The sequence below is a fragment of the Phoenix dactylifera genome, chromosome 2, assembly GCF_009389715.1.
Source record: "Phoenix dactylifera cultivar Barhee BC4 chromosome 2, palm_55x_up_171113_PBpolish2nd_filt_p, whole genome shotgun sequence".
Taxonomy (NCBI): domain Eukaryota; kingdom Viridiplantae; phylum Streptophyta; class Magnoliopsida; order Arecales; family Arecaceae; genus Phoenix; species Phoenix dactylifera.
This window is the reverse complement of record NC_052393.1, coordinates 11,165,514-11,176,595: the sequence shown is the minus strand read 5'-3', so window position 1 is coordinate 11,176,595 and position 11,082 is coordinate 11,165,514. Positions and strand designations below refer to the sequence as shown.

The window sequence follows — 11,082 nt, the reverse complement described above, 5'->3', positions numbered from 1 at the left end:
CAATGTGTGCTGTTTGTTTTTTGAAAATGAGTCTCTTCCAACGAGTTCAGCTTTAGCTTGGCCATCTTTAAATGAACCAGGTCAGCAATGTGGTGTGGTACATAGAGTGTCTCCACTCTGTGTAAGCACATATCTAGGCCAGCTACATTTGAAGTCTTGAAAGTCAGGCAGCAGAGCTGTGTCATACCATCCCTGTTGGAGAGATTTTGACAACTCCGGACATCTGGAATTTTCACTTTGCTTCGGCAGCATCCCGTACGGTATTTGTCACCTGGAAGCTCCCACTTTCGAGTTTCCTCAAGGTTAACTTTGATGGATCAGTTCTGGATGGTGGCTGCTAGGAGCAGTCAATTATTTGACACTTCGGTTTCGAATGCGGAGCTGAGAGCTACTTGGGGGGGCCTTCACCATGCTCGGTGCGTGTTACAGGCAAGGTCCATTATCCTAGATTTAGCCACCATTATCAGTTGGATCCGGAGGGTCCAAGGGGTAACAGCTGTGACCACTCATTACTTCGGGACATTTGGGCTATGGTGTGAGATGGAGGGGCCTTTCAGGCTAGGCATGTATACCGCGAAGCCATTGGAGCTGCTGATTGGGTGGCTATTTATATAGCCTGTTACTTTGACAGTATCTTGTGGGTTGGAGATGGAAAGTCTTCTTTGGCACTCCGAGGTATTCTATATTTTGACTTTATTGGATGTCTCCATACTCGTCAGGTATGATCCATCCGTCCTAGCAAAAAAAAAATAATAATAATAATAATCCAACCAGGTTATCTCTATCATATATTCCACGAGAATAGGCAGGTTAAGTAGGCATGGCGACAAGATGGAAAATATTTGGGGTCCATGGATCTTAACAATTCCGAGATCAATGGGATATAAAAAACCGATTATTTAGGAGGATTTCTATGGAGGCCGGACAGTTTCAAAGGTCCTCGGGAAAGTGGACCTGGAATAATAATGAGGGATGGGTGCAAATCCGCTAATTATGTAAAAATATTAATTGATTTATGATTCCAAATTGCTAGCTTAATAGCTTTTCTGATCTCGCCATCTTGTCCTCACTCTGACCTCTCAACTAAATTGAAGGTTTCAAGTCAGATTTCCAGCCATTTATGGTTTACCACTCGAATAAAAAACTAACATTCCGATAACCTTTTTAAAATCATATTAGTGTTCTGGCATTAGTTTTTCTCAGAGAAGATAAACAGATGTATTACGTATTCGGGTTCTGAGGATCAAAAATTCAAAATCATTGTGTTTCATATTAAGAGCTGTTTCGTTTTTTTATCAAAATCATTATTTTCAAACTTTGCATTGATTCTTCTACCTCTCTTTGTGGTGACTCCTACGTTCTTAATGGCCGTGAAGTTATGCTTCTCTCTCTCTTTCTTCTTTTCTTTCGTCTCTCTGGCTTTTGTTCTTCTTCTCGGTATTCGGTCTCATACGAGGAGGCTGTGATGATTCTTGGACGAGGGTTTGGCTACATTGTCGAGTGGGAAAATGGCTCTTTCAAAACGGCGAGGCAATCGTGGGTGGTCTTCTGTTGTTCTTGTGAAGGCAACCGTTTGCAGCCGTTTGGATTTAGTTGCAGTGATTGCTTAATCTGAGCCTCCTCTTCCTCTTCCTCTTCTCTGTTTTCTAGTTTCTGGGGTTTTTTCCCCAAGATTTTGTTCTTCTAGGGTTTCTTTAATATCTTTAATATGATTGGTGTCGCCCCTGAAGAATTTATGGCAAACTAGGGTTTCAAGATCCCAAATTCTCTTTCGATTTACTACTCTCGTCTGCTGTTGTGCAGGCAACGATTTGCAGCCATTTTGACTCGGTTGCATCTGACTATAAATGCAGTGATGGATGAAATGGTTAATCTAAGTGCCCTCTCCCTCTTCCCCTTCTTTGCTTTCCTATCGATAAATTTTTTTTTTTCAAGATTTTGTTTTCTAAGGTTTCCTTTCAGAAACAGAAGTTGTTTACAAGTTTATTGTCAGTGTTCCTTACTATTTGAAGATTTTCTAAGAGCTTGGCTAATTTACTCTTCAAGGTTTCCCTCTGCATGAAGGAATATATATATATATATATATATATATATATATATATATATATATATATATATATATATATATATATATATATATATATATATATATATATATATATATATATATATATATATCAATAGTTTTTACATTTTTTAATTCTAATAAGTAAATTATTTTTGAAGTTGTGGTGGACTCTTCACATCTTTTTCTCTTTTTACTGCCCCTCTATATCAAATCTCTGCCCCTAGTTGAATTATTCATGGATGCCGAACTTGACTGGTTTAATATGACATTTATCATCATGTTGCTACTCATTAGGAGGCTTTGGTGATTTGTGGGACGAACTAGAACTGCTGCAACATGGAAAGAACAATGCTTTATTCAACTATTTTTAATGGCATGGCATGTTTTGATAGTCTGCTGTTTCACAGGTAACCAATTGCAGCTGTTTGATTCATAGCAGCTAGTCTGAGACTCTCATAATTCCTGATTTTTTTTTTCTTTCTTTCTTCCCTCTCCCTTGTTCATTCCAAAGGGGAAAGCGGCATCACTCCTAGATTTATATGATCAGGCTGTGATGATTCATGAGACAAGGGTTATCTACATTTTAAAACACAAAAACAGCTATTTTAAATGGTAAGGAAACCTTGGATGATCAGTTCTATTCATCATGCAAGTGTTTTCAGCCATTTTATTTAGTTTACGGGGAACCAAACATATACATAATGCTGGTCAAAATTGTGAATGTGAACCTCTTCTCTTCCGGTACTTCCTTTCCTCACTTTTGTTGCAGGATTTTCGTTTTCTGGGTATTCTAAACATGTTTTCTATGTTTCTATTCTCATGATTTGTTCTAGAGGTTCCTCAAGACTTTATAGCCTATGGACATGGATGAAGAATCTGGATTTTGGGAGCCCATATTCTCAAATTTCCCATTTTAGTTGGCAAAAGTTTAGGGACTGGTTACTCGTGATTAGAGTCTATGTAATATTTTAGCACTTTAGAAATTTTGTTTTGATATTTCTTGTTGTGTTTCCTTGACTCATCCTTTCGGTAGAATTATTTTTCTTTGCACATCACAACGGTTTTGGTCTTTTCTACATTCCTTCCCTCCATTTCTCATTTTTCCCATGGCAGAAGATAATTTGAGAGAATCTCCAATGCTATCCCTGACACCTCCAATGAACATTCCATTTGCAAGAGCTCTACAAAGTATCAATGAGGTGACATATTCTGCTTTCCTTATTTTTAATTTAAATTACTTAGTGGCTGGTGGCTTTAGGAGATTCTTCAAGTTGTTTTTTGTTATTGTTCTCTTTTTAATCATCTTCTATGTAGCCTCTGCAGGAGCTCACTGAGAGTTCTTCAATGGTGCTAGTGTTAAAAGTTTTTGTTGATCATTGATGATGCTCCTAACCTATTCAGTATTGCTGTTTAATTCCTTGGCTCCTTACCTACGTCTAGTACAACCATCCATGAATAAATCAATAAAAATGTAAAACTGTATTCTTTATAATTGGAACAATCTTTTTTTCTGGAGGCAACTATTGCAGCCTATTGGAGACCCTATGTGATATCTATTAAATGGGCAATTTAAGCCTCCATCCTACTCCTTTAACTCAAGACACCTTTTCTTTTCGAACATTCATATTCTTTTCTTTGTATTCCTAATATTATACTTCATTTTTAGCTTGACAACTTATGAATTTATATATATCAAGGCCATTTCCTCCTTCTGGATTCTTCTTTCCATTGGTGGTCATAGTGATGGTAGTGGTTTGAAGGGTTGCCCTCTCTCCTCTTGAACTGATGATTCACCAATAACTACATGAGACTTTTTCTTGGCAGAAGTGGTATCTGTTTCCTTTTTCTCTTTTATCATTTCTAAATTTTAAAAGCAGAGGTGATTTCTCTTGGATGGATGAGGCTTGTTGGTTATTCTTTGTGATGGTCAAATAAATGACAGTAATTTTTCCCCCATCTATGTGAGGCAATATTATGGTTTTATAAGAGTGATTTGCATGGTTTTACTACTTGCATTTGATACTTTTATTATACATTATCTAATTTATCTTTTGGAATAATGCTCCATCCCCCAGCCACCTCATCAAAATAAAGAAAAAACACTTAAGCAACAATATTCTTTCGTAATTTATCCAGTTGATATACTGGTTACTGTTTTGAATATATTTTAGAAAGCTTGGGATTCCCATTATGAAAAAGTTTTTGTTTAATACATAACTATATAAATGGATGCATGCATTTTACATTGTATATGTAACTATCCATGCATATACACATGAAAGAAACATTTCATTTACATGCATATATGCATGCAGCCATCCAAAAATTTATGCACACACTACCGCTTGGCATGTCTGATTTGTCTAGTTTATTGAAGACTCGAGAAGGAGCATTTGATGGATGGTTGTAATCCATCAATCATGATTTTTGGAGTTTTTCTGATAAACATACTAGTTGGTCTATGTACTGAAATTTCTTTGTCTTTCATTAGTTTGAGAGATCATCACTAGCTATCTGGCATATCCGAAAGAAGAGTTATGGGTTGGATAGCATGTAGGGAGCAGAATGAATAGTATGGTGCTTGGGTGGTGTAAAGTTTCAGGTGCAAGAAGGTTTTCTTGAGATGAGGTGACATCAAAGGGAAGGTGAAGGGTGGAGGAAATTGGGGGAAAATGGAATCATCTCATATGGCTGTTAATAGTTCATTGGAGATGGAGGCATGGATAACATGGAGATCAGGAAAATTTATTAGCATATAAGAGACTATTAATGGTGGTGCAACAGAGCTATATGGGAGTATGAGCTGCAGGGAATGGTGTGTCAAATGGATTGAATTGAAGGATATATCCTGGATAAAGTATCTTTTTGTGGTAGTGTTTGGGTTCATAGGTGAGGTTACCAGCCTAAAATCGATTTCTAATTAAAGCGGCTAGAAAGATGGTTTTAATCGAAATTCTGCAGTTCATTTGTAGAATGTGGGGGGAAAAAAATAGAAGTTTTAAGTGTTCTCATTTGTAATCTGGGGATTTTTAAGATTGGTTAATCATGTAGGCTAGATTAAAGTACTATGCAAAACCTGGGGTCTAAGTAGTATAGTTAAGGGCAAATGGCCAAAATCTGACATTCAAAGGGTTGACAAATGATTGGAATTCATGTAGGTTCACTTAGAGTTTGGGAGAGAATGAAACAAGTGTTAATTTAGGGTCAAATTGTTGGAAATTTTCTTATAAATAGATTATAGGGAGTCCATTTGATGACAGTTTGAACAACATGCTTATTGGTCAACCCTACATGGGTAGGGTCGAGAGAATGTTAAGGCATAGAATAGGTGTATTGATTTGGGCAAAGTGGTAAAGTTATGTTGGAAGGTTAATCCTAAATGCGAGTTCAATGGGCTAGCTAAGCTTAAGGGTTGGGCCATGTAGGCTAAGATCAATGGTAGGTTCTATGCCTGGAGCTAAATAAGGTGAGTGGTGAAAAATATCATCTGGTTTTGCTGCGAACTCTTTGTTTTCTCTTCTCATCTTCACACGTGCAACAAAATCAAGTTTATCAAATAGTGTGTCCACTTTTTTCCTTCTTAACTTTCATCTCTTACTCTCCTCAATTGCTCCTCTATTTTTTGATACCTTTGTGGAAGCTGCACTTGATCCACAAAGTTAAAGCAGAGGGAGAAGCAGCAGCAGTAGTCTAACAAGCTGCAACAATAGAACACCAGATTTTCAGATTTGTTCAATACCATTCAGGTGCAAGGTTAAATTCTAATTAATTATCTGACTGCTTAGACCAGTTTAATTATCTTTCTGCTTCATTTGTTCATGCTGACCTTATATTCTAGTAGTATGTGGTTCTGCTCTCAAGTTAGCACCAATCTACATCATGTTAGTCTACGACCATGTTTTCTTGAACCAGATTAGCTTTGTCCACTATTCTTTACATTTAGAAGCACTATTCTCGACCTTTATGGAACACTAACTTTTTATACTTATTATGTTACTACTATAATAACATGACTACTAATGATAGAAGGAAACAAGAAAATATTAGAAGCTTTCATGACATAACTAGCAAGTTGGATAGTATGTTGCTTGATTTTATATTCTTGATTTTGTCTTTTAATAGAGACAAACAAGATCAGTCAACATCTTCAGATATTCCTTCGCATTTCCTTATCTTCCTCAGATAATTCTTGCATTTAACAGTATATTTTCATATTCAATTGCATGAACATTTGCCATACCATGAAGAAGCTTAATCTTTGGTTGCACTAGAATAAATGAATATACTGGAAATATTGAGGTGGCTTAACCATTCTAATTTGTTGTTAATAGGTTAGCATATCTGCATACCATCCATATGTTGACTGTGCGTAATATTGAGGTGACAAGCCAAGTACTTCCCATTTTCTCATTATTTAAAAATTGTACCAATAAAACCTCATTTCTATGGTCGCTCAGCATTTGCAAGGAAATAGATGAAGTTTTAGACACTAGGAACACATGTTGAACAAAAAGATTGGAGACTAAGAGAAGTTACTTTTTTGGTTTAATGGCTCATAGGGTGACAAAAGAGCCTCTTTTCCATTGTTGAGATATAAAAAAAATCAATCACCTATTCCTGTTAGTTACTTCAATTTTTGGTGCAATTTTTGATGTTTTCTTGCTTGCATAATTTCCCAATGGCACAATGTTATGCTTGCATGCACATAATTATGTGTTCCTCATAACTATACAATAAGCAAGGGAAGTTACTTTTGAAAATAAGCAAGAAGAAGAGATGATTATAATGTAGTTTACTTGCATATTTCAATGACAGATCAAGATCCATGTGCATGTTTATGACATTTTTGACTTCGCCACCGAGAAAGAGACAATAAATATTAGATAAAAAAGAACATATAGAAATATGAAAAAATAAGTTAACAAGGAAAAGGTGAAGGAAAAATGGTGTAATTTTATGATATATATCAAGAATATCTTGAATCCAACCCACCAAAAAATTTCAGAAATTGATCTCCAGTGAAAGATGCACCAAAACAAGTTACTTGAATATCAAGAAACAAAATATAAGGGTATCCCTGTATCAGCTTATATTATATTCTCTTGGTGGCAACAGAGAATCCAAATTCTTGAGACACAAAGCGTTGGCAGGTTGGTGACCTGTTCTATCTATCTTATTTTAGGTCAGGCAAGGGTTCAGTTGTGCAAAGAAAAGAAGGCATTGGTGAGATGTCAAGAAAAGGGAATTCTTGATTCTTGCTAGAGACAAAAATCTATGAATCCAAATTTTTTAAAACATAGAGCAGTGGCTGGTCATCAACCTGTTTGTTCTTTATGTTATTTTTGAATTTTCTCAAGCAAAGGATCTGTTAGTTTATATTTAGATGTCAAGAAAATGAGAACATAAGGATGGGTGATCAGTCCCTCCGAAGTATCTGCAATTTGTGAAGTTCTCTTGACCGTTTTCAAACATACACATCTGGTTGATTACAGAGCCTTGGGTGCTCCTTTTCCTTTACTTGTTTTACGATTTTCAAATTTTACTATCTTCCTTGGGCCTTTTACATCACTTTGCCTAGATCTAAGGCTTGGGTTCACTCTGCAAGTTCTGGTATCGTGACCAACTTGTAGATTTTCTATAATGGCTCAAGTTTTCTAACAAGTGTGAAGCAGAATGATATAAAGTTTAAGGGAGAAATTTAGTTTATGCCAGTTAATAGTTACTTCTTTTAGAAGACCTCTCCTAAAAATCCATGTTTTAATGAGCTATAAGGAATTAGAAGACCTAAATCTATAAATAGTAAGCACATTCTAGTGGTGCAATGATATTATGTACATCTGTGATCATGACTAATCTGTCATCATTTTTTGGGGGAAAAATTTACAATGATGTAATCACTGATCTGGAAGATCCATTGCAAGTAACAACAGGCAATCTAATGAATCTCATTACTATATTTTTATTGGAAAGTGAAAGTAGAAGATCATAGGGGCCTGTTTGGCATTGTTATTGGTGTTATGTTTTTTTATCTATCTGCAAATCAGTGAAATACCATATGAAGATTGATGTTGAAGATAGCATTTGCAAAAAAAGTTCTGCTATACTTTGCTTTTAACTTCACTTTTTTTCTCAAAGTATTACAAAAGCTCTAAAGAGTTGACAAAAAATTTCAAAAAGGAAAGTGTTCTATTTGTAATTGCTGTTTAGCCTAGTTAATTTTTCTTCTTGGGTTTTTGAAAACACAAATTGAAAAAAATAAGGCAATAGCAAACCATCCCTAGCTTTTCTACTTATTCACTTCTACCACTATAAGCATGTAAGGAAATTTATCTTAATAGAAAGACATCCTCTGGATGGAGATCGTGATAACCATTTTATGGCACAGTTGAGGAAGAGAACTAGCCAGGATGAGCCTTATGTTCATGGTGGAATAATAATGTTAAGAATTTCACACACACACAGAGAGAGAGAGAGAGAGAACACAAAATCAAACATCATATGCTGTTTATGTGCATGGAGTTCAAATATTTCTATTGTACCAAACTGAACCACAGAATCTTTATATTATTTGGACACCTGTTGAAGATCATAGGATGAGTTAGAATCCACCTCAAATGAGAAAATATTAGGCCATTTTTGGTCTTAAAAGAACTGATGAATTCAGTCTGGCTATTATTCTCTCTTCTTTTTTTCTTATGACATGGATGAGCTATAGCATACTCTGCGGAGGCCAAAATTTTTCATTCGACTTTTGCCATGTTGCTTGATGTTTCACTTAATAGATCAGTTTGATTGTGTTTTCTACCTTTGCATGCACAAAGCTCTGTGTTGTCTTTTGCCTTGACCATATGTGCATGTGGGAACTATAGTTTGACTGGTATGCACTTAGTATAACTAGTTATAATGCATGTGCGGTTGCTTGTGACTAGTAAGATATGTTTGGAACAATTTAGCTGAAACCAAAATTTGAAAAAGAACTGAAAATAATTAATTTATAATTAACTTTATTTTCCTAATATATTATGTCTTGCTTTTATCTCTTAGTTCCGATGTATCTCTGAAAGTTTCCAGAGTTCAAATATATTAAAATATCTTTTCTAAAAACTGTTGGAATCCGTTTGTCTTTAGAAGTTTAGCATATTTTAATCTTTCTAAAAAATTAATATATTTAAGAAATTGATATATTTGAGGCTTCAAAAATCTAATTATAGTAATTATAGAATATTTTAAATTTTAATGGAGATATCTAATTTGGGTATTTTTGGAATTGAAAATTTGGAAATTAAGCCATTATAAATAATTGCCTTATAATTAACTTTTTTTGCTTGATGTGTAAATTCTGACTTTAATATCTTAATTCTGAAGCATCAATCTTCCTTCTTTCAAAATTTTTAGTATCCAAATATATTAAAATATCCTTTCTTTTTTAAAGAAACTTTTGGAATCCCCTTTGTAGAAGTTTCGCATGTTTTAAGCTTTTTTTAAAAGAAATTGAATTAATATATTTGAATATTGAAAAAAAAATCTAACTATAGTTATTATTAGAGCATTTTTAAATTTTTAATGAAGTATCTAATTGGGGGGTATATTTGGAATTGAAAATTTGGAGATTAAGCTACTGTTATATAGTTTAAGGATTGCTGTTTGGTGCTTGTGCTTTAGCAAACGTACATCTAGTCATAGCCTCATAATATGTCTATGTCTTATTAGTCTTTGAATTGGTATCCAACACCGATTATCTAGTCTGCAAGTAGATTTTAGGGATCCTAGAGTGTCAATGCTATTCGGGGTCTTGTACTTGTTCTATGATCTCTGAGAATTGTGTGATAAAAACATTTCTAGTATTAAAATGTGGGGAGAGAATGTTATTTGAGCTTATTCGAGCATAGGATTAATCATATGTTATGCAATATTGATTGATTAATCTACCATCAAGTTCAGGTTGGTTTTGTGCAACTGTGGCATGCCCTTTTTGTTTCCCGACTAAATATACATCCAAAACTATGACTTGCATTTTGCAAGGACCTAAATTGGATTCAAATACCATGATTGAGCCAAGAGGCATATTATGTAGAGAAGTAGTAAATCCATGCTTGTGTTGCAGCCAAAACACATTGATATGTGAGATCTAAATAGGTAACAAATTCGTGCAATTCTTAGTTAGCCGGAGATTAGGAGGGGGACCATTGGTGAACATCCTCCGCAGACGAGATTAGCCACAGGTGAAGTTTAAGATCCTGCTGTAGTAGATTCGGGCCCACAGCTGAAAAGCTGATGGTTAATGGTGTCGTCGATGTCGGCTACAGTTGAGGGGAAGGGAAAACCGCTTAGGGCTTGTTTGGTGGGGAAAAGTATGGTCAATGGAAAAGTAATGAGATGCCTCTTGTTTGGTTGGAGTTGTCAAAGGAGAGCGATGGAAAAGTTGTATTTCCATGAGAATATGATTTCCACATTTCATGGAAAAATCTTTTCAATGAGAAATATGGAAAAGTTATTTACCCATCAGGTGGAAATCACTCCATCTTTAATTTTTTTTAAAATGGTCCTTTAGTATTAAAGAGGCATTAAAGATCTAATTTTTATTAAGGGTATAATAGGAATTACATATAACTTTTATAAAAAAGTGGATGGTCAACCAAATATAAGCACTCTGAAAATCTGTCACTTTTCCATGTTTAACCAGACATGCCAAAAGTATATTTTTTTCTTTTCAATAATCATATTTTTAAGAAAAATATTTTTCGCGAACCAAATGAGCCCTTACAGCCGATGATGGGCTAGAGAAGTACGAAGGAGCACCTGCGGTAACCTGGGAGGTGTAGAGAGCTCTCCACTAGGTTAATTTATTTCACTTCCTGCATGAAACAATCTTATAGTTGGGTTAGGTTGCTTTTGGGAGCCTAGACCAAACTCTAGATGACATACCACTTTTTCCACTTATTTGGTAGGTAAGGATGTTATAGCCGGCATCTAGACAAAGACTTTAATCTTAGGAATTATGTGGTTTGTCGACG

General features: G+C 35.1%; 1 long non-coding RNA gene across 1 annotated transcript; it reads left to right on the top strand.

The window, feature by feature from the left end:
• The first annotated feature begins 2,195 nt into the window (after positions 1-2,195).
• Positions 2,196-7,557, top strand: LOC113462819. Its single transcript, XR_003385963.2, has 2 exons — positions 2,196-5,814; positions 7,251-7,557. It is a non-coding gene; the product is annotated as an uncharacterized LOC113462819 (long non-coding RNA).
• Positions 7,558-11,082: the final 3,525 nt, after the last annotated feature.